The sequence below is a fragment of the Ischnura elegans genome, chromosome 3, assembly GCF_921293095.1.
Source record: "Ischnura elegans chromosome 3, ioIscEleg1.1, whole genome shotgun sequence".
In the NCBI taxonomy this organism is placed as follows: domain Eukaryota; kingdom Metazoa; phylum Arthropoda; class Insecta; order Odonata; family Coenagrionidae; genus Ischnura; species Ischnura elegans.
In genome coordinates this window covers 42,541,407-42,564,888 of record NC_060248.1, presented here as the reverse complement: position 1 = coordinate 42,564,888, position 23,482 = coordinate 42,541,407, and the positions used below count along the sequence as shown (strand labels likewise).

At 40.2% G+C, this 23,482-nt stretch overlaps 1 protein-coding gene across 1 annotated transcript in view; it reads left to right on the top strand.

Annotated features, from left to right (window-relative positions):
* Positions 1-23,482, top strand: part of LOC124155700 (ras-responsive element-binding protein 1-like) — a 207,389-nt gene that overhangs the window by 1,664 nt on the left and 182,243 nt on the right. The gene's annotated exons all lie outside the window — the stretch shown is intronic.

Genomic DNA, 23,482 nt, shown 5'->3' with positions numbered 1-23,482 from the left:
ATTTACTCTATTTTAAAATATTTAATTAATGAGATGAAAGCCGCCCTTGGTCCTACATTCAAGAGTTTATTTACTGTAGCGCTTTAATATATCATTGAATAGCTCAATGCATTCCTTTATGATCGTGCGGTTTTATTGACGCCACGGTACACGTTGTATTGTAATTTTTACTGTCTCAAAGCGGCATTAGAAATAACCGCTATTATATCGCAGTCAAATGCTAATGTCTAGTTTATTATTTAGTTGGTACCAATGCCTTAGATTTCGCATCCATTGCTATCACCGTTTTCTTGAAAACTCATGGAGGCAGCAAAACATACACCTATGTTATGATAAATAGGACGTACTCGTTCATCTTCCACGAACTACGATTATGCTGCGAGGCTAACACCTTTCGCTCATTGTTCGTGAAATTCAGTATCGTGGAAGTTATCTTTCAACACTTATTTTTGTGGTCCATAAAAATGGCCGTCTTCAGCCATTCCGAGATATCTGTCTGTCTATAGTCATTTCTATTTTTGCTGTACATCCGAAAGTTGGTTTACTGAAGTAGTTTATACGATTTTTCCTGCCAATGACTCTTATCATAGTGCTTAGCACGAATTGTGCTATTGAGATTCTGAAAATCGCACATATAGAGATAACATAGCAGATTTTTGTATACTACTCACCCGTGATCGGCTTTTATTATTTTTTCTTGTTACATCTGGCGTAATTTCCTTCAAATTGGCGATTAGAGTCAATTAAAATGAAATTGGAATTAATAGCTGTAGTTCATGCTGATCTCGCTTTCAGTCTAATCGATCATTGGCGATTGCTTAGGGAATTCAATCTCTATAGCTTTTATCAGTATATGTTTTTTAGTAATTTTATATAGTAATTTCTGTTCATATTTGCATTGATTCCATGCTTGAATAGTGAAAAGAATGAGAATGGTATTTTTTATAGTTTTCATTCTTGAGTATCAATAAAAAAAATACTTCTTCGAAAAAGTCTTTAAAGAACAAATGATTTGGGCATGTTTCCATAATTTTTCTAAATTGCATTCCAAATAATCCTAAAAAGTGCGTACCATTTCATACACGGGATGTTAAGCCGTAGTTTTAATTGTAACTTTACAAGTGTACGTATTCTAATTATTTTATATTTTTTTATACTTGGGTATCTTTGTTCGACATTTGGTCATCCCTTAGAATTTTCGCAACTCTCTACGGTAATACTTAGGTATAGCATAATTCACACAATTCGGTGACTAGGTAAAAAAGTGTTGAGAAATCTACTGCCTTGAAAGTTCGATTCTTTTTATTCACCTCTCAATTTTATGTAATTAATGAATGGTGCTTTTTCGCAGCTACAAAAAAAACCTTCTAATTATTTTTAGTATAAAAATCCTTTTTTAACTCTTTCAAATATTGTGTCTGGATATTTCAGTGTCTCCAGCCGAGTCCACTTCCCTTTTTTGTGAAAAAATGCTATCTCTAGCGTAGGAGTTATTCACCATACTAAACATTTCAAGTTGTCAATGCATACAAGGTCTCTTGATTAGTGTTCCGATGCAGTAACAACTTCGGCATGTCCGCACGCCTTGTCTGCAGCATTCAAACGCACCTGCTTTATGAATCTCCTTGCACATGATGCACATGAAAGACATGAAAACCATCCATTGGCCTCATCCGATTCCTTTTGGATTGGGAACATGCTATACATACTTATTTCATGCAAAGTTTCAGCACTTTGGACGGGCATTAAGATGGGGGTGGAAGGAACAATTGAAGCCTATGATCGGTTTTAGAATGCCGACATCAGAAATGTCGTGAGGACCGCGTGATGGCGTTTCGTTGGACTGGATTTTTTTACACTTTGCTAAATAAATGATTTACTGCACAGGTTTTTCCCTAAACAGGAGGAAAATTTTCAAGTAATCTACACATCCTCTTTTTTGCATACTGGCCATGGTTACGGCACAAAGGGTTCATGGCCGGACTTCATGACGACTCTCTATACAATACTTTTGCGGTAAAATAGTAAAACCCTTTCAAGTATGTATTCTTTTGATTTGCTCGAACGTTTAATCGTACCTAATAAAGTATCGAAGAGAAATTTTTAATGATAAAAGTGTAGTCTCGTGTCACTTGATCTCAAGTTAATGATTATTGAATCTTTGTAAATCCCACATTCTAGTGTTAAGTCGTTAAAATTATATAATTAGAACGTTATTTGTTTGTACATATTTGTTATTGAAACTTGATAAGTTTTTATTTGTGCCATAACCTACTAACATCCTCCGCGCTATTACGAAAAAATAGTTTGAAGACTAATATTACCGTGATACACAAAGATATCGCACTGTCCACTCAAATTTAATTCCATAAACTCTACTGCACGTGTTTCAATTGGCTTACAATCGTCATGAGCTGCTAATGATTATTGCAAGCCAATCTAAACACGTGTGGTGGAGTTTGTGAAATTAGAATTGAGTGGACAGAATCTTTGTGTATCATTTAATATGCTTTTCCAAAATATCTCTCCGGAAAAAAAGTTGACTTCTTTTAATTACAGCGTAAAATAGGCGTCAATTTGCAATGTTGAGGAAGTTTCATGTTCCTCGGCCCGCGACTGATGGCCAGCGCGCCGGCAGAGCACAGATCCCCACGCTAATACATAATCTTCCTCCCCCACCCCTGCCTCACATTTTCCGAGGGCCCAACCCTCCCGGCTCTAGTTTCTCCTCGTATCCTCCTCCGCCTCCTCACCATGGAAACCAACGACGCCGAACAGTTTTCATCACGATATCCCCGCTTCTCCCTCGTCCAACCTCCCCTTCACATCGTCCGTCGCGCTTCTCTTAGCACACGAGACTCCCCTTTGAATCGAGGGATTCTGGCTCAATACCTACCTTAGCCACGCAATGGAATTTTCATCGTTACATTTGCAATCGATTCCTGTCTCTTTCTCCTTGATCGCGAATTGGACGACGGTAGCGAAAGAGCGCCAACAAGAACAGAAAGCAGAGTTGTTGGAAATTGCATCTCCGTTTCATTTTCTGTGCATCCCACCCAAAAATGCTCTCTGGATTTTGAAATAGTTGTTAGATAAGCGTATAAGTGGATGTAGTTCTAAACACATAGATGCAGTCATTTTTTAGTGCTAGGCGTGTTTCGAATTCTGTTTGGCTTTCAGTGGTATTAGATGTTGACTTATGTCCGCAGCAATACATTCTAGCGGCCGTTTATAGCTGCATAGTAGTGCATTGTCGTCTCACTTATGACTTAAATATCTGGAAGAGGGAAAGGACGGCGTTCAGGCAGGTGGAATACAGGATAGATGGAGAATTCCCTCATGTGATCGGATGTCACGTTGACTAATGTTTAACCTTCACATATTTTTGTAAATCACACTGACATCGCAGATTATACAGGGTTTTAACTCGGCATTTTAAATGTTTTGTTCTTGAAGTTAATTGATTTTCCTCCACCATTGGCTCTCTGATGCTCACCCCGTTTCTTCGACGAGATTTCAGACTGATCATTCCGCGATTCAGTGATATCCTCCCGCGCGCACCTAATGAAACTCGTAAATTCCCATAAATTGGAGAGGATTTCTAACTTTGACAATTTCTCTAATTTATTAAGTATAAGTATAGCCGTCGAAATGCTTTTACGTCGTTTCTCCGGAGAAAGTGTACCCTATGTTTTCCACTTCCTTTTACGCAAAATATACTTCCATAAGGGTGTAGCTGTCCTCTGCCACGGAGGAAGAATTTTCCAAAGATTTTTTGTTGAATAACATACTGTCAGCTACAACTACCACGGATACTTTAAGTATGCGTAATGCATGGCGTTGAATTCAGATATTTATAACTTTGATATTTTGCTTGTACACGAGAAAACTAAATTGTACTTCATGGGCAGTTGTACTTGGAGATTTATCCTATTTTACCGATGTAATTTACTCATTCAAATAGGAATCGATGGGTGGGTTAAAAGAAACAGGAGATGCTTGTGAAGTAAATGATCGAGGATTTCTGAGGTGGGCTAGCAAGTATGAGAGGAATTCCATTTTCTGAATCTGTGATGTAGAAAAGCTCCATCTCATTGACCGTTAATTATGCATTTGCTTGCCATATGTAGATGGAAAATTGTCGAAAGACAATTGTAAGGGGAAAATGGAAAGGAAAGCGATGAGTTACACAAGCCACTTTATTAAGGATGCCAAAAAGTAAAAAAAAAAACAAAAATGAAAAGATTAGCGAATGAGAGAGCGAAGTAGAGCTGCATCAAAGTAATCTCCGAATTGTTTCACCTACAACGATGATCTATTCTTAAAATGGTTAATACACTTGCACGCTTGCATGGTTAACACGCTTGTGATTCATATTGCATTCGTCGAATCATTGTAGATGTAATGGAACAGATTGCATCCAATGAAGAGAAGCTTTAAACTTGATCGGGTTGGTGTGGTGGCTATAGTGTTGGCTTCCCACCCCGTGGGCTCGGGTTCAAATCCCGGCGGTGACAGAATTTTCAGAGACTGCCCGATCCCTGCTTGAATGTTGTGTGGAGGAAATTTCAACGACAACAATCCGTCCGTCGGATGGGACGTTTAGCCGTGGTCCCCTTGGCGCCTTTCGTTTAGAGCAGGCTAATGCCGACGCCGGGTTTCTCTACACCCTTCCTTACCTACCCTTCCCTCATGGCGCAAATAACCTAAGCTGTCGGTCGCCTCCTTCAAATACCATACCAGCTTTGAACTACCCGAAAAAATATTCGATGCTTAGCGCTCCAGCACAATAGCGTCATCACTGGGTCTCAGGTATCTGATGGTGACGTAACTGCATTCACAGAAGCCGTCCCGAATAAATTCCGCGGTCAAATAGGAGCGGGACGTCAAAGATGACTGGATAGTACGTGAATGACGGGTGTTTCCACTCCTCACCGCCCACACCCTCTAGCCCTCTGCTCCTTTGCGTCCCTCCCGCTCCATCCATCCATTCCTGTGACCCCTACTCCCCCCTAATCCTCCCTAACTCCCAGTGTTCCCTCTCTCTCTCTCTCTCTCCTTGCCACGCCCCCCTCGTCCCCCCTTTTAGAAGCAGCTCCACGGCGCAGAGTACGCCACACACCACAGCCTGGCTTCCCTCTCGCCCCCTCGCGTGCCTCCTCTTCCTGATTCCGAGAACCACTCCCCCACCTTCCTCGGCGCCGGGTCGATTCGATTCTGCGTACCTGCGGAGGGGAGTCAGCGGAGCGGAGGAGGCCTTCGATCTGTAGCATCGCCCCCACACCCACGACTCCCCTTCACGTCCAATCGTCCATCGCAGCGCATTCATACAGAGTATTTCAAATTTCATTTCCATTGCATCCTGTGAAAATGGCGAATTCCATTAAATATGCCTTCTGGATTTACGTTCCTTTAATATACCTACTTATTCCGCCAAAAACAACAGACAAATAATAAAAAATGTGAGTCTTCAGGAATCGATCCCTTGACACTTTATCCACATTTCCTTATGCTGCTACATAAGGTATCTGGTTTATTATAAGTTGAAGGATTCCCGTGACACATAAAATGCTATTACAGAAGTTCTCCTGCTACGTCCAATGTGAATACACCACCCAAAAAATAAATTATTATGAAATTTTTATACTAAGACTTCCAAAAAATAACTGTTTCAAGTTAACTACTTTCGCAGTTTTATCACCCTACTCTATTCGTCATATAGACAAAAAAAACTTTCTCCGGCGAAGAAAGAGTGTGAATCATGTACGATGTTCATCTGAAGAGACGGGTAAATTACCAAAGGTGCTTGGTTGTAGCCTCTACGTATATAAGTTCCTCATCAGTTACAAGGGAAAACGTGGAAGCATTTGGAATGGCGCGTTTAGCTTCCTACCAAAGGGGCCCGGGTGAATCCTTAGGAAATCTCCGTCAAAATTTCTGTGAGGTGGCCCAAATATGTGATATTTTCATGAATTTGGCTTAGTTTGCGGTGGGCTTTATCCTCTCCTACTCAAACCAACCTTCAGTTGTCATCACTGAGTGAGTGGCAGTTACTTAAAAATTGAAAGCAGTTAATTATTACCAATCATTTGTTATCCGAAAATGGAAATACTTATACTGTTGAAAGTACAATCACAGTTACTCAGCATATAACTTACGAAAAAGCTCCGTAACACTTTTCGTGAAAATGTATGAAAGAGCTAAGAGCTAAATGCTCGGGAACTTGTTGTATTGGTATCTTCAAGGCTACAATTTGGGCTCAGTGTAATTGGTCATCGCTGATAATGAATGCATTTTACCAACATTCCCATTTTTAACTTTACTGTTGTTATCTTATGCAAGCTAAAATACTCACACTATTTTTTTCGCCGAATGCTGTTGATAATCCTTATTGTGAAGAAAATAAATATCACCCTCAGAAAACGATGAGAATATTACGAATAATGGAAACCTTTTTGAAAACGTGACGATTGCGAAAAACGAAAAAACTAAACGTGAAAATTTATCGAAAATATAATCCGTTACCGGCAAATCACCTACTTGGTTACTCTCCCTCTCCGAAGGGTGGTCGGCTGGTGGCAAAGAAAGGTTGTGATGTTCGATCCGTAGCATCGTCGAGACCCCACCCCGTACCTTCATCCTCATGCAATGCGTCGTGAACCTTAGGTCGCATGATAATAGGGTTTGGTCGCTCTAAATCCTTTAGTCTTATCGCTCGTGTGACCCGATACTTTTATAATCCCGAGGTGAACACACGCTCTAGCCTCCGAGGAAGGTTTCCCTCCAACATCCCTTCGTCCGACCATTAGGACCTAGCACGTGTCTCAGCCACAAGGTAGGATGTGGGGCTCGGTGCGATATTCTGTCAATCGGCTAATTGCTTTCTGCGGGGTTGGTTTTCTGCAGTGTGATTGCAGAAAGATACCGAGCAAACAGCTGTAATGAGAGGTCTGTGGTAAAGAATAGTATTAAGCATAGCGTACTTTACCACTCAGTACAACTTTTAGCTCGAATTTTGGTATAGGTAACTCCTCATCAAGTCATAAAGGTGTATGCTTTTCAGATAACGGATATACGAGAGTCGGTTATTTTACTGAACCTCTCGCGATTTTGTCGGAGTAATTTCTCTCAGAATATTAAAACGCCACATTTCTAATTGATGGTTTCCGGAAGCCTCATCCTAATTCTTTTCTGATCTCTATTACGTACTAGCTCACCTCAACGTCTGCAATCTTCTAAAGCACTTCTGCCGTTAAATTATCAGCTTCTTTTTATATTAGCCGAAACCTTTTTACTGTGATATTATTTCAATGCAGGTGCAGATGTACAGGCATTTTTGTATACCTATCTTTTTCATCAGCCGTGCAGTTCTAATTGCATCTAAATCCATACCAGGCGTAATTTGATGATTCATTTTTTCAACCCTAGGATTCAAACCAACTAGGATTATTATGAATGAATGTTTTTGTATTGATGCAAATGTTTTAGAAACGTGTTTAGGCCATTTGAAAATAATTTCTCTGTTCTAATGCATAGCATATCTTACTTATTCCTACACAGCGGCGTAAATAGGAATATCTCTTTGGGGGGATTGGATGGCCTGGGGTGGCGACCGCTCCCGCCCCCGTCAGGCAAAATCTGGTATAATTTTTGAAAATGACATGCCTGGAGGTACATTTTACATCATTTTGGCGCAAAAATTGAACTTTAAGCGAATGCAGTTATTACATGTCAAAGCTAGACAATAATTTTAAATATTTTTTTTTATTTCTCTTAGGCTTTGGGGGGAATCTATCCCCTCATCCCCTCCATAATTACGCCACTGTTCCTACATGAATGAGATACATGATGCGTGGCCAAAGCAATGTCCTTGGAGGAATTGGCCGTTTTCACTTTATGAGCTCACCCTGTTATGGAGATATTATGAATAATGTAGCGTTTCTATTAGTTCATGCATGGACCTCCAACGTTCTCAGATTTTGTACATTTCCGGAAGGAGAAATGAGGTAATTGCAAATTGAAGGTGCTGAATGAAGAATGAGCGCCATTGTGAGATAATATGACTGTCTTGAGTCCTTTCGTAGGTTTGCCCATTCTTTATGGACGGATGTATCAATTTTTCAGTGTTAACCTGGTGATATACTAGCAAAAGAAATAACAAGTTACTGGCTGTTATACAGAAATACTTTATTTCATTACACAACTTCTTTTCGTACATTATTTTTTAACTTCAGGTGTAACGAATCGATCGGTAGATGATTAAAATGTATTGAAACCGGCTAATAAGTGCTATATTTGGATGTATTTGAGGAAATTTTCCTGTAACTTTTTAACGTTTTAATCCTTGGAATGCAAGTAGAAGCTTGCAGCAGTACAACTCAGCTGTCGTGAACAGAACGTTCTTGATTCTTGAATCATCAGTTACGTGATGTGAGTCGGCTAAATGAGTGATACAAGTCGAGAGTTCTTCCAAGCCATGTAGCAGACTTATCCATCACGAGCTTTCTCCTCATAATTGGAGAGTGCTGCCGGATAATCAGTTAATTGGCGCCCAATAATAATTGCCCCGGCTTCATTTCCCACGGATCTTGCCTTTCGGACGCCCTCCCTCCTCCCCGAAAAAAACCTTGAAGACGAAACAAGCCGTTCAACATTAGAGGAGAGAGAGGCATAGTCCCCTTCTCCATTCGCGGCTTATCTTCAACATCTCACATCCCCTTCACCCCACGCTACCTTCTAAAAGCCGGTTTTTAGAAAAGAAATAGCAATGAATAGCACGTAGGGAGTGCTTAACGTAAGATTCCCGTACCCAAACATCAATGGCGACATTCGTACAAAAATTAGCGCGGAATATATTTACTTTTTTATTTCCAATATCCACGAAAACAGCACAATGAGGCCTTAACATCGTTGGGTTTCAACAACTGTCAAAGACACATAAACAGGCATACCCTGGATCGGGGCGACCTACCCAGGTGGGACTTGAACCACGACCTACGCTTTGGCAGGCGAGGACTTTACCCCACCGCCAACGAGGCCGACAATTGGTGAAATTTGGTGTGGCATGGGGTTTGGTCGATTTTCTGTGAACGAAAAAAATTAACGCGAAGCTTTGGAACTCAGAGGGTAGCAGTCATTTCTTCATGCGCTTTGCATCCTTGTTTTATTGACTCCTCGGAATAAAAATTATCGAGGATATGATACGGAATTGAGAAGTTGACTTCGGGATAGATATCAATGCGGCTAAAAAAAATAACCTGTTAAACTGCGATAGTGACGTTGTATCCATTGGCGCCGACTCCATGGGGCCTGATGTGGCCCGAGCACCCGCAAAAATTCGTTTGGGGGGAGGGAGACTCCAATATTTAAAGGCAATTAAATAATTTGAATCTACTAAGTATAAGCAATTTATTCTCCCAATGATAGTTTAGGATTTATTTCAATATAAATTCAGTCCTTTCAGAGCTACAAATTCACTGATATGTAATAGTCCTTAAACTTAATTATCACCATACATTAAGTAGCTTTTTATGAAAATACCGAGCTTGTTTATGAGATGTTTCTTCTCTTAAATCCAAAAAATGTGTCATACTCGTCGGGTTATCGTGAGTCGAGTTTTCGGGATTCCAAGGCTGAAATTATGGTTCTTCTACAATGCTTAAAAAAAACTTTTAAATTCACTATTTTTCATCTAAAATTTAGAAAATTTCCCGGGGCAAGGCCCCCGGTATGGCCCCCCCAATATTTTTTATTTTTGTCGGCGCTCCTGGTTGTATCAAGGCAGCGACGGAGCAACTCAACCCATTTGAATTCATGTTGCCGGTAGTTCGACAGTTGATACATCAGGGCATGATGATGATGGACGACTCGTTCATCGAGACGTCGCGACGCGTCGGCGTGATGGGGAACCGGACCCGGTGGATATCCCGAATAACCCTCCACGATAGAATATACCGGGAAATCCTACAATCAATAGGTTGGTTTCCTATCATTTTTTTATTGCCTAAATCGAAAGATTATTACTCCTGGAGTACGAATTTCACGCTCTTAGATTTTCAAATGACGATATCTATTTTTCGTGATTAACCGAAAGGAGAAAAATTTCAAGCGCGCGAAAACGGGACGGCTAAGTTGGAATGATGGGAAAAGTACGTGTGACGCATTTCTGGTTCCCGCTGCCGCCCTGTGAGGTGACCTTGAGGCGAGGTTTGAGCGCTGATGCGACGCAGGCTGCTAGCAGGTAGCGCTTGGCTTAAATATGGATTATTAATACCTTACCAAACGAAGGAAACTTTCCGACGTTAGACAATTTTAATAAGTGATTATTAAGAGATGTTTCCCTGAGCTCTGTGACTCATGCATGCATTGGTAATCTCAGACGAAGTAAAACTCCTATCTACTCGTGTAGAAACTAGGTCCCTGTGTCTTCACGTGGAGTGGCATCGCATGGGCGCCAATCTGGCCTTTTTCAAATGCAGTTCAAATTGACCATTGCCATTCATTTAAACTGGGATTTCTAAAACCAAATAATTTGTATTTAATGAAAACCCTAATGGTGGGTAACGAATAGCAATCAATGCATTTCGTTTTCTTTGATGAAGGAAACTATTCTATTTATCGCATATTGATACTACGAACCGCTCAAGTTATCTACTGTCAGTCATCAAGTCGGGTCACAAGTACTGTGAACGAGGCATTATCATCCATCCTCCCCCTCCCCCTGTTAATTTATCGCTAATTTTAACGATGAACCAACCGGCCTTACGACCTGTGAAGTTGCTGCGAACGAGGCTTGTCCTTCTCCCTCCCCCCTCTCTCCCTCGCTTCACTTCTCCCACCCCTCTCCACCTCCCTCTCCTCCCCCGCCCTATCTTCGCTTCCCGGGGGCGACCCCATCGTGCGCCCGCGTTCCACCGCCGCCATCTTGTTTCTGTGTCGGAGGAGCGATGCTCGCATTCTCTCTCTCTCCCTGCGTGGCGTGGAGGCCAGTCAGTCCCTTCTGCTAATCCCCGCACAGCCACTCTCGCGTCTCGCTTCGCTTCACGCCCTCCCACTCCTCAGCCATTCCACATTCCCGCTCCCCTCTTCACTCTCTTCTTCAACTCTCCTCTGGGCGAAAACTACCCACTCGATGCGCAAGCGCCGTGCCGTTCGTTTTCTGACTTTTTAACGCCGGTCGATTTTTCTTTTCGGCATCAAGTTTCGTTGAGTAATATTATGATTAATGAACTTGATAGGTGGCATCTTGATCTCTCATGCTGTAACTATGGCTGTGGAATCTCGATTTTAGTGAATATAATCCGGAACGTTTTCATATTTCTTTTTTTGTCTTAATGGCCCTTACATTTCGACAAATTGATTGATAATTGCTTTTTTCTCAAATTTCGTTAGCGGATGGTTTCTGCTAGTTAATGGACCACGAGGTATCGGCTACCACAGATCATCGACGATTGAGAATAGACTCAATATATTCGACCTAAACCTATAACGCCTAATTCATCGATGCTTGATAATGGAAATATTTTACCCTATTTCTCATTCCCCTAATGGTGTTTTCTTCGCAAAAAGGGCATCTTAACGTTTAACTTTCCACAAGATAAAAAGGTACTTAGTTGCATCTATCTTTGCTCTGGTTTGATCGCCCTCATGTACGCTGTAATCATTTGAGACCGGGAAAGGAGAGATAAAATAATACTGAATAAAATTCGATAGGTTAACACTTAATTTTTTTCTTTTCATTCAAAACAATAGGTCTGATCATGAATCCCTAAATCTTATTTCAATACCAACCTAAGGGGAAGTTCACTGTAAAATACATTAGAAATTGGATTATTTTCTATGGCATATTCTTACTTTTAGCCTAACTTCTTTAGATGCAATGTATGCATCAGTTATTAATTTGTAATTAACTAATTTCCATGGTTTTTATTTTTAAATGTAACGCTATCTAATGTACTATCCAATACTTTGTAAAAGAAACTGAAAATGTTTCTCTTGAAAATTATAAAGTCGAAAAAGTATTTTCCTACAAAGTTCTGCGTAATTATAAGGGATATAAGAGCCCAATGTGAATCCACCGTGTTGGGCGTTTATAGCTAAATTTATTCAAAGTCCTCGCTATTCTCATACTCGCAATCAGTAACCGTCTTAATTTGCCTCCTGATCTTTCTTTTTGAGCTTTTTTTCTTTATATTTTTTTCTTTTTTTACTTTTCCCTCGCAATGATTTTCACCTAGTAGAGAAAGTAGATATGTGATACGAAACTGCCATCACATTTGTATGCAATTTAGATAATTGGTTGAATTATTTTAACTATTGGATCTTTTTTACTTCTTTGATTCTTTCATCCCGTTTCCGTCTTGATTTGTCCCTTTTACTTGCCTATCCCCAATTATTGCGCAGCCCTGCCGGGCTCGTTGGCGACGGGGTACAGGTCTTGCCTGCTAATCCAGGGGTCGCGGATTCAAATCCAGTCTGGGCGAATTTTCTCTCACGCAGGGATGTATGCATATGTATGGATATATATGCCTGTCCATCAAATGTAAGAAAGGACCGTATAGCCCTAAATTCGGTTGATGAAATTATTATTGTTTTTATAATATTTGTTGGGCCTGCGTTTAATTATTCCATTTTGTATGCTTCTCATAGGGGAATAGTATTCGAAATTCAAATTCGAAGGAATTCGAAAACGCAATCACTTCAATTTAGAGGTTTCCATACATACAAGTATTGCAATAGTTCAACCCTGAAATGGAGAGTAATGGGTTTAAAAATAGATTTTCTTGGAAATGGTTTTGAATCATTGCCGTGTTCTTTCGCCTCCTTTCCTTGGAGTCGGTGGCTCCGAGAAGTGAAGCAGGCCGTCTCTCTTTCTCTCTCTCTCTCTGCGTCATCGAATCTGTGCGGTGGGGGGCAGGTGGGGTGGGAAGGGGAGCTGGGCCTCACCAATCAGGGCGAGGACCCGCAGCGCGAGGCGGAGGAGTGGAGTGGAGGGGGGTGCTTCCACATCTCCTCACCCGCAGAGCAGCCTCTATCTGCCGCCCCTCCGAAACATGCGCCCCGCCTCCGACGCTCTGCATATTGACCCATCGCGAAGGATGTTGTTTGCCTATCCACCTTCCCTCTCCCTCTCTCTCTCTCTCTCTCTCTCCTTCCCACCATCGCAGTTTCCCTCCTAAAATTCTCCGTGCCGGAAAAATATCCTTTCAATATAATACATTATTATTATTATAGTATTCTACCGATTAAGGTAGATTTACATGGAGTGTTCAAGAAGTGATCTGGAAGCCTCCCTTTCGAGAAATTTGCTTCCATTTATGTGCGCGTAATTATGCTTTGAACTCGAGGTTGAAAGGGGTCTTGGGTGGTCCCCCGGAAACTATTTTTATTCGGATTCTAAACGTGCCTTTTTAAAAAGGCTTTTCTTACCATTATACTGCACAATATTATTTCTCTTATTTGAGAAGCACTTTTTACTCTAAATATTACCCCGCTTATGTAAATACAATTTATAGGACAACAGTTTCGCACAGCACTTCATTTACATTATTTCACAGAAGCCTACTCAAGGAATTTCCCTTTCGCCTAAAAACTTCCTATGCTGATTACTTGATTGCGAGGTTACGGGGCAACAATATTATTATTATTATAGTATTCTACCGATTAAGGTAGATTTCCATGGAGTGTTCAAGAAGTGATCTGGAAGCTTCCCTTTCCTCCCAGCACTGCCTTCCTTAATTCACTGTAAGGATTAATCCCTTTCAATCTATCTAAAAATCCTATTCTTTTCCTTCCCCTCCCTCGTTTCCCTAACATTCTACCCTCTAACACCATTTTCAACATCCCCTCCGCACTAAGCACTAACTCCATCCATACCTTCTGTCTCCTCCGTATCTCATCTAAAAGCTGCCTCTCCTCACCCACCATGTCCAGCACTTCGTCGTTCCTTTTCCTCTCCGTCCATTTCACCCTCTCCATTCTTCTCTATACCCACATCTGGAATGCCTCCAATCTTCTCTCGTCTTCTTTCCTCAGTGTCCACATTTCCGCACCTTAGACGTGGACACTGAGGAAAGAAGACGAAAGAAGATTGGAGGCATTCGAGATGTGGGTATAATATATATTACATTTAATATATAATACATACTTTTACTTTAAAAAAATATAATAGGGGTACTGATGTCACCATTATTTTCTTTCGCCTTTTCAGAGGAATTTTCGCCGCGTTGCCGCGTGATTTTCATCTTCAACAATCTCCATAGTATTCGCTATTCATTTTCTGCTAAACTGCTTCTCTTAAAAAATATAACTCCCACTGTAGCTATAAAAAAATTAGATAAATCCAATAAGAATCAAATTCAGGAAATTTATGTTTTTGAGTTATTCTATCCCTGTGATAAAATATGTAAGCTATATTTCTTGTCAAATATTTCCATGAGCGAATTTATAGTTAAAATTGTTAACTATATATATTTTAAGGTTCCCTATAACGGCCAAATATTCCCCTCTTACATCTAAATTTATTCAACGTTTTCGTTTCTTCAAGGCCAATATTTTACTACCTTTTTAACCTCAAGAAGTGGAAACCAGTGTTTAATTTTTAAAATTTTAGGCACCGGAACGCATATCAACTCATTTAATTCAAGCGATTTTCAAACATAAACACCCAACCCCATAAAACTTCCGATTTGTTTTAAACTTAAAATAAAAGTTACTGTTAGGATTCATGTTTTACCAAACATTTTTAAAAAATGATGAAAATTTTTTACACGGCAAAAGTTTTCCTGAGAGATGACGGAACGCCGTTCCGGACGAAACTAAACATTGGTCGAAACCTTCATAACATTGCATAACATTTGTGTGGAATTCGCAGTAGTGCATATCCATTGGGACAAAAATTTGTAAACTCATAACCATTTATGAGATTCAAAGGTAATATATAGGTAGAGAAGTTCTTCGCTTTATTCTTTTACGAAATTCATCATATTCTTTCCACGTCTCCAATAACTGCTGCAAACTGCTACAAAAGTCATTTTTTCGAAAACGTATTTGTCCTTCACCAAGTTCGACCTCCAGACTTCGAAAACGATGGCCTCGTGTCACTCTAAATTTTTCACCAATCTTGATCCTTGAGCCCTCATGTACTTCATGAGAAGAAAAGCAAGGGGCATGCCATTTTTACTAAGGAAGTGCGGAATAATAGGAGTTAAAACACATTCCACTTGGTGTAAATACTCATAGTGCGCATATTTCAACATTTTTTTTTAAATTTGCAAACTACTTCAACGTGATTCGTTATTATTTTTTTTTATTAATTAGCGCCTGAAGATGATGATAATAAATTGAAACCCGGGTGGCGCTCTGATATAAAATAAGTGTAATAAGTAATTGTCTTATATCCAGGAAAACCTATAATGGAATACCACAAAGTAAATCAAGTATTAGTGAATTTAGTTCAACCTCTAACAGCACGCACCTAAATGTTTTAGTACCTTCGTATGAGTTTACTATTGGTGTCTGCAATACGCTTATTGGGGCGTGTGGTGGGAGGTGTCAGTCATAGTAGATCTTTCCTCCTTTCCCTATGTTCTTCCTTTCCTCCACCGAGTGTTCTTTCCGCTTCTCTTGCCTCCCCTCCACCCCCTCCCACCTCGCCATCCCCCTCCCGTGGCGTTCGATAAAAGATGAGGTCACGGCGGCCCTCCCTTCACCCGCCCCCGTCTCCCCGGTCCGCCAAGTGCACTTTGTGCTCCCCCGACAGCGTTGTTGCTGGGGAAGTTGTAAAGTGCTCTCCGAGACAAAGGGGAACCGTGCGCTGGCGGGCAAAGGTGTTGAAAAATTTAGCGGCGATCCTTTCCTAGTACTACCCGTGAGAACCGTGCTATTTTCCCCTTTTCTAAGAACAGACTGCTCTCATCTTCTCATGCCGCAGAGGAGACTAGCATGCACTTGTTCCATGCTATGCACCGATCGAAGATTATTTGATAAAATGCACATGCAACGCATTTTTCTAGTTCTGATACAATCCAAATAATTTTGATACGAACTAAATTCCTACTATGAACTTCTTATTACCAGATCAGAGGATGAAAAATTTAGCCTTCAGTGTGAAACCAGGGCGTAGAATCAGATGTAGTGTAATAAGGTGTCATGCCTTCGCAAATCATCGAATTATTTGTCTTCTAATTTAATACTATTTTCATTGGGGTGATATGTAAGGTATACATATTCAATCTGAGTTAGCGTAACAATTGCATTATGAGTTTCAAAGTGAGATTAATCTTAGGTTATTTTAAATGAATCCTAGCTCCATAGAATTTGACGCGAAGGAGGTTGTATATGAGACATATCAGTTCTCGACGTAGTTTTATGGCATTTGTTGAATCAAAAATATCAACCATTGTGAAATGTTCGATCATCGGAGTCTATTAATTTGTCGTTCATCTCGCTTTTGAGGTCCAAGCAAACTTGAGACTATTATTGCGGCACAAGTATATATATTCAATTTATTTTTCCTTGTACGTACAGTGTTATTTATCAACCCGTTCGCTTTTTTTCTCACCATTAATGTTACTTGGCAGCAATCAGTATCGAATGCATCCTTAACGTTCTTGTCCCTATAACTATAAATCAGCAGTATGAGCCCGTTTTTTGTGTACAGGAAAAGCCATTAGGCCATAAAAATTCTATCTAATCTAAGTCAAGAATACAAACGCCGCCGAAGTTAATTCGATATGATGAACGATTTATTAGTAGGCGCAGTATAATATTAGAGCGTCGAGGAGCCTCATAAACTAAAAATAAACTCGTTGTTCAAGTTAATATCTGAGACAAATGTGCCTTTAAGCATGCGTGAATATTTTTGAAACCCATTTTAGTGAATGATCTTCAAATCATCGAACAGTTTTACCGTAGTTAATTGATTTGTACAACCTCCGCTACTTATTTTCTCGCTCTTTATTTTGGTTTATTACTCACACATTTTTGAATTCAAGTTTCGGGTGGTTGAAATACGGACCTATCGCATTCAAGAGAAAATTATGAGCAATAATAATAAGAAAATACAGTTATATGATTCGCATAGCTAGAAGTTTTTCATTCGTAAGAAGAACCCAATGTGCTTGAGAAGATTCCACTGATGCTTATTAATACTTACTCAGAATTGAAATTTTGAGTTCATATGGCTAAGACTTTATTTCTGTTTGTGAAAGATCATATTTTCCAGTCAGATATACTGACAGGGGATCTTTATACTCTAAATAACGCAATTTGAGTATCACAGTTACAATCTATGGGTAATTGCTCAAATGGCAAGCGGGGAGTGCACCAAGATTCTTAATTTTTGTATTTCATGGAATAATAAAATTCGCACTGGCTTTTTTCTGTGACATCATCATTATTTTATATATATTTAAAAAATTTATTTACGATATGGTTCAAGATGAAGAACTTTGAGCATTTTAAATTCATGGAAAGGTATCTTTACCACCATGTTGACCTGGATACTAAGTTTTTTTTTAATTTGTTCGGTCTTGATGAAAATGAAACTCTTTTTGATTTACAGCGCAGTTTCATTTTTTAGGCAGAATAATATATATGCATCTAATTTTATCATGAAAGACAGTACAAGATAAACAATTTCTTACGCATTAACAAAAGATTAAATGGCAATACGCGCATGGTGATGATAAATCTTGGAAATCAAACTTATGATTTGCGTTTTTTAGTATGTAAAATAAAAATGAATTTCCATAAAATAAATGTGGAATTTAAAAAAGATTTAATGTTAAGAAGTCTACTACTTCTTGTGCGGTCTCCATTTTACATCCTTTTCTGTGATATCTGGAATCTTTACAGAGGAAGCGACAGTTGTCGCCCGCCGTCACATTTTTCAATCCTTGCCCGTGTATGCCCGCGGTGTGCCCTGTTGGGAGAAATCGCCGTCGTTTCCATTAAGCGAATTGAATCTGCGGCCAAGGCTCAATCAGCCGACCAGGCACGATAAATCTTAATCGAGGCCTGCGGGCGAACCCGTGTTGCGGGACGTATACGCGTTAGGATACATCAGTATGGTTATAAATGGGAGGGAGCCGCTCACTCGTGTGCTGCCGCCTTTATGTTCCGCCATGCGGCATCGGCGGCGGTTAAACCGCTTTCGCTCCGCGGTCGTGTATCGCGGCTCGGAAAAAAAGGAGAGCGTTTTTTTTTCTTCCTGCCGCTCTGCTAAGTTATATTTTTTTATCGGTCAGCGGATCGATTGTTACACGAGCCGTTCTCCGCGAGCTGAGGAAAACATGTAAAGAAAAAAATGGGAAGACTCCCAGGTCGGTACACGAATGTAGCTGATTCATGGTCGTCAAATTACTCACTCTAGTTCTACCCGCAGTTTTCATGTGCTCATTTATTTTTTCTGGCGAGCTGAGGTGCCATATCGCATGAAGATAGCGTCGTACGGAAATTGTGTGTTAGATAAATTCATGTGAGTGTTATGCGATTAATGTTAGATGATGGAACATTCTTGTCACTTCAACTTCTCTCGCATAATTTATTTGTACCGCCAGGGTTTATTTTCGGGAGGGTGGAGGCACAAGAGTCTGAAAGGTCCTCTCATATTTGAGATTAAAAACAAAATACAACATTACTGCTGAAAATATTCTCTTTATTTTCATATAAAAGTCATTTATATTAAATTAAATGATTGAGGCTCCGTAATCCAAAAATAAAACGTTCGTAATGATAACCGTATTAAAAATCTTTTCTATTTTTAAGCGTCTGGGGGGGTGAGGCATGTGCCCCCGTGGCCCCCATCCCTCTGAATCCGCCTATGTGTACCACTATAGTCTTGGGAAGAAATATCTTCCTACAGACATCAATAGTCACAGGTATTTTTCCCTAATGAAAACGCAATAATTTTCTCGAATGGTACCTATAGCACTTTCATGTCGATGCCAAAAGAGTTGAGAATAAGGAGAAAAATATGAACAAATTTCAATTTTTACGAACATTAATCGTAACTGTGTAAGAGTATATTTTTGCCCTCATAAGAAATCCGCATTCTTGTTAGCAGGTAGAAATTTTTCGGCGCTGGTGAAAATAGGTTTAGCACCTAGAGAAGTAAGCATCGGGTTGAGTTGTTGAGTTCCTCCTGGACGGAGTTTATTTACTCTGGTAATTTATTTTCAGCCCGTCTTTTATCAACACTAAATGCGATAGTCAATACCTATTGACTTGTTTACGGTAGTTTTGGTGGTAAAAAACTTGAGACTTACGGTTTGAATATGTTATCACCGACACCTCATTTTTCTATGACAATCTTCACATTTTTGTTGGTTTTTATATGTTACTAGAAGATCGACATCGCCTCATTTTTTTATATTATGAAAGGCGTTCGTCTTTTATATTATAATCACGATTGTTTAAATATTTTAAGTAAAAGAATTTTAAGTCTCCCCCTTTTTTATCACTTTAATTGTATTTTATGACCAACAACAAGTATCTTACGTTGGTACCATGTATTTCTTTACAATGTTTATAAATGTATAGGTGACGCGTCGAAGCGTGTTGTTATCCTTCGAAGTGTTTTTTTCGCGCACGAAGATAGCCGTGCACTTTCCAACGACTCCCGTAATTACGGACGGTATGAATCAGGCCTCCGATTGCGTTACAGCAGCTTCATATGTTTGACCGCGACGGGTAGTAATGGAGGAGGCAGACTTTCTTCTTCGTCGGAGAACGAGCGGATGTCCATTGATTCGGATTTCCCCGTGGTCGTTGGTTAGCATATCTTGCCGCTGATTCTCCCCCTAGCCAACTTAATAAATTGCCTCAGGCATATGATCTGACTCACTCCGGGTCATGTTACGAATCGTTTTGTGAATGGCGTAGCGTAGCGTGCCTTACCGCATTGTCTCGGCTTTCTTTAAGGGAGGATTGTTTACCACTCCCCCCTATTCCTCTCCCGAACCTACCCAGGCCACCACGATGTCCAAGTCCCGGAATGCATTACTCACCCGTGACTAATACTTTGCTGATTCCTCCGCGTCCACCTTGCTCTCCTCCTCACCTTCCTTATCGATCCAATCCATCCAGCCGCTTTCCAATGCTCCTCCTGAAGTCTTTTCTTTCGCCTTTTCGCCGATACACTTGACCTCGCCTCTGCTTTCTATCATTACTTCGCTTCCAGCCGTTGATGGGAGATCGAAAGGAGTACTGATGTCACCATTATTTTCTTTCGCTTTTTCAGAGGAATTTTCTCCGAGTTGCCGCGTGAATTTCATCTTCAACAATTTTCTTAGCATTCGCTTTTTATTTTCTGCAAAACTACTTCTCTCAAAAAATATAACTCCCACTATAGCTATAAAAAATAGATAAATCCAATAAGAATCACATTCAGGAAATTTATGTTTTTTTGAGTTATTCTGTCCCTGTGATAAAATATGTAAACTATATTTCTTGTCAAATATTTCCATGAGCGAATTTCTAGTTTAAAATTATTAACTGTATATATTTTAAAGTTACCTAAGTTATTTTCCAGGCCATTGAAGGCTTACGTACCAGGAGGCAAAATGTTAACTGGTTGACTTCATGAAATATATTGATTACTAAATTTCTTGGTCTAATTTCGTGGTAAGAGAGACCTCAAATATTTATAGCTTGCATTATGAGGGAAAAAATTGAACTAGACGTGTGTACTAGCGTTATATCTAACCTCTTCGTCAATGGAGAATGGGGAAAGAATGACCTCAGGTATAAGATTTAATATGCTCCATTGATCCGTCTGAATGCAGAGAAACTTAATTCATTTTCATTTGTATTTCTTATTCATTTACAATTTCATCATCGATGCCCCATAGTGACCATTACGTTCAGTTTAGATTGATCCAACTTTCCCCTCGTTAAGTCTCCGGTCTGCAAATAAACCAATATTCTTGATTTTTTTACATCGTTCTGAATTCGCTACATGAAACTCGTGGAACTGATAGATCCCTTGAAAGACAATTTAATACACTTAAAAATATTTTAATGTAATTAGTTGAATAATTATTTCGGCCTGAATAACTAGGTTTGGACACCAAGTATATCAAGGTGAAAAGTAAATTTAAATACATTTCCAAGCAGTGCATCTTGAAAGCAAGTAGTTTATATTTCCCCCCTATGGTATCGCAAGTACTCCATGAGGAATAGCCATTGTAACGTCAGCCGCTTGTTTTTTCCAAAACCTTTTAAATTTCCACAAGATACAGTTCTTTTTTGTTTCAATCCTTCGAGCAACTTTCCCTTTTCCTTTTCTTCTCAACAATTCCCCTCTCTTCCTATCAACAACTCCGTAACAACATTAAATATCAGTATTCATTAAACATCAATAGTATTAAAATGTCAAACGTTACGCCATCAAGATTGAAGTCGCTATTACGCACCAGTCTCTTGTAGGTTTTAAGTATGCTTTTCTCATGGGTCGACCTTAGTTGAGAAGTTCATCTCAGAGAAACTGCTTATTTTTTTAGCCTTCCCAGTGTTCCCTGCGGTTTCTGTTTCTCCGTTCACCCCTTTCCCTCGTCCCCATTTCCCTCTCTACACTTATCTCCCTCCATTGCATCCTATATATCCGCTGACCCCTTCCCGAATACCCCTCTCCTCCCCCCCCCCCCCCCACACGTGGCCCCATTCCCCCAGCAGCGCCCCACTTTTGCCGCTGTCCCTCGCCGCTTCCGCTCTCCCCTGTCACGCACTTCGCCATCTTGGATCTCCCTCAAACGCTAGCCAGCCGTTTCCTCCCATGAACGTAGTAGTACTCCTGCTGCCCAAATCAGCCTCCAGCGTGAACACGTGGATTTTCTCACTCTGTGGGGAAATATACCTGTGATGAGGGACGATAAATCGAATTTTTAGTCGATGAATAAATGTCGTCTATTTATAGGATCGTTTCTGAGGAGTAAATTTTCCTAAGGAAACCTCTGGGAGCGGAGGTGATACGAAATTTAATGTGGGCGATAATTGAAGATTTTTAGGCCCTCTGATGCACATTTTTTAATTTCTTAAATAATTTATTCAGTTCTAAGAGCAGTGCTATCGCCAAAAACATTGGCGTTAGTAATTCACGCTCTTTGGAACCGCATAAAGAAAATCCAATCGAGAAAAAGTATAATTAACACATTTTGAGTGGACGGAACTCAATTTCAGAGTGTAAAATTTTTATTGTTTGCGAAATAAGCCCAATTATTTGGGGTTTGAAGGACGAATATCACTCTTTCCCTCTCCTCTGGATCCACTATGGGCATATCTTACACATATTTGTCATCTGTGGTCGACCCTGAGTAATGTTACGTAGTGGATGGACTTAACCGGTTAATGCTATTAACTTGCTTGCTGGTTGAGGGGATCGCAACTTATCGGCTAGACTTCTATGTTGTCTAGGACCTCTATCATCTGCTGACCATTGACAATGGATTGAGCGATTATAATAGACTTACCATCGACCAAATAAATACTTAGGCCTCCATGGTCAATGTTCATTTTTGCCTATCCGAGCGTCTGAAGAACCCTGCATTTCGCCAACGATGAAAAATGGAACTCTGAAAACCAAGACCACGACAGGAAAGGCGATTTGGTTGCAGTAAAAACATCTTTTGAAATTTTGAAAACATCTTGAAAATTTCTCTCTTTCTAATCTGGGTGACAGAAATTTATCTTACCGCACTTCTCAGAGGCCACGAACTCTTCTTTCCGCCTCGCAGAGAACAAATTGAGTGGTTTGTGTGAGTAAAATTTCTCTTCACTCCACTTCGCGAGCGTAGCTCGGGTCATTTCACGAGAAATAAAAATATTTTGGTGGATCCCAGGCTGTTATAAAGCCTCAAATGCCGTTTTCTGACCAGTGTTCTGCATCACACGCGAATTCGACCTGAAGTAACGGATCTGCGTTCCTATAATGATACCCTTCTCATCTGCGGATAAGGGAGATTCGTCATTTCATGCGGGAAGTCACTCTATCCCCTAGAACTTCCTGTCCTCAGGTCGCTTCCTCTGCTTGACCTGCCGTCCGACTCGATGTCACTCGGGAGTGAAAGCTGCACAGCTGAAATTTGATTTCCAAGTGGCACCGCCAGCGGAAGTTTAGAGACCAAGACATTCCTAAAATTCGAATCACGTCTCATAGAAATTGTTATACTTTAATACAGGCCTGTTTAATTTGGATTCTTCCATTGGGACAACTACACATCTTGGTAAACTCTACACCCTTAAATAAATAAAAGATCATAGCACTTTTCCACAAGATTTTTTTTAATGCGTACAACGCTTTCGTTCGGCTCACTGAGCCATCATCTGGTACAAGGCCGATGATGGCCCAGTGAGCCGAAACGCGTTGTACGCATTAAAACATTTTGTGGAAAAGTGATACGATCTTTTACTTATTTAAGGATGTCTAACTTCCACCAATTGAAGCCTGAATCTGTCGAACAAACTCTACATCTACTAAACATGC